Source organism: Otolemur garnettii, unplaced genomic scaffold, assembly GCF_000181295.1.
Source record: "Otolemur garnettii isolate 467f Iridium unplaced genomic scaffold, OtoGar3 scaffold00024, whole genome shotgun sequence".
Classification (NCBI taxonomy): Eukaryota; Metazoa; Chordata; class Mammalia; order Primates; family Galagidae; genus Otolemur; species Otolemur garnettii.
Genome location: NW_003852419.1, coordinates 6,644,366 through 6,645,837, shown reverse-complemented (window position 1 = coordinate 6,645,837; position 1,472 = coordinate 6,644,366). Strand labels below are relative to the sequence as shown.

The window sequence follows — 1,472 nt, the reverse complement described above, 5'->3', positions numbered from 1 at the left end:
TATGCAATTTTGGCGAAGGACCTGGGGCCATTCTAGAAAGCTAACTGGCAAGATGTAACAAAAGTAATTTTAAAATTTCATACTCTTTGACCTAAAAATTACACATGAGTCATTATGGTAAAATAATCCTATGTAGGAAAAAATATTTCTTTCCCCCTCCTAATCCATTCTCCTTTCCCCTACACACAAGTGTTCATCCAAGAATTATTAAAGATAATGGAAAACTATAAACAAGTTACAAATCATATTCTATCATAGATAAATGGTAAACTAAAACATCTATTCAATCTAATATTTAGTAGCCATTAAAAATGACTGTCTTGAAGACTAAAAAAATAAAGAAGCATATAAAAGCTGGTAAAAAAGTAAAACATACAAAAAAAGAACAGTGATTTAGATTACTAACTTAGAAATTTTTTCTTTGTTGTTCTATTTTACAATTTTTCTTTAACATGTTTCTTATTTTTACAGTTTAAAATTAAAACAATAAATCCAAAGGGGAAAAGGCTGTGCTAGATTATTTTTAATTATACTATTTCATTTCACAAAAAATTCAAATCAGAAAGTGGCCGTGGACTTATCAGAGAGCTCAAGTCAAAAATAGACAGCATACATTCTTAGTACAACCTGTTCTGTTACAAAGTTTTTCCTTAACATGAATTAGCTTACTGCTAAATAGAGAAATGATTTTAGTGTAATGTAAAAAAATTCGCATTGGTTTATACATGATTTTTCCCAGCCTATGTTTTTGCACAATTAAATAACAACAACTGAACCCAAAATAGGCTAACAGAGGAAAGCAGCAGGCTGCTGGGAATACAGTACCATACGTAATTTTCATTCAACCCATGTTCTTTCTCTTCAGTACAGTTTGGCCACATGCTCTTTCTTGTAAGTGCTTAATGAGCTCGTCTCTATAAATCTTTATCTTTTATTCTGAAATCCATAATCTTATACCTTCGACTCTTCTTTGATATCCTTCATTTTTTTTTATTTAACCCCAAATTGACTGCAGTATTTCTTTACTTGTGATAAACTTGAGATATATTTCTAAATATTTTAGTATTTTCATTAAGATTTATTTTTGTTAGTATTCTGATTACAAAGCTGTTTGTTTTGGGTGAGCTTACTCATTAACTATGCACGATTTTAGTGTTTCCAGTAATACATAATACGTAATTTACTATAGAAGGATTTGTATATTCACAACAAAATAAGAAAGCTTTCAGTTTTATTTGAAAAATTCTAGTTTTGGCTTGGCGCCTGTGGCTCAAGCGGCTAAGGCACCAGCCACATACACCTGAGGTGGCGGGTTCGAATCCAGCCCAGGCCGCCAAACAATGGCTACAACAAAAAAATAGCCGGGCGTTGTGGCGGGTGCCTGTGGTCCCAGCTACTTGGGAGGCCGAGGCAGGAGACTTGCTTGAGCCCAGGAGTTGGAGGTTGCTGTGAGCGTGATGCCATGGCACTCT

At 33.8% G+C, this 1,472-nt stretch overlaps 1 protein-coding gene across 2 annotated transcripts in view; it reads right to left on the bottom strand.

The window, feature by feature from the left end:
* Nucleotides 1-1,472, bottom strand: part of FOXN2 (forkhead box N2) — a 78,289-nt gene that overhangs the window by 40,304 nt on the left and 36,513 nt on the right. The window lies entirely within an intron of this gene.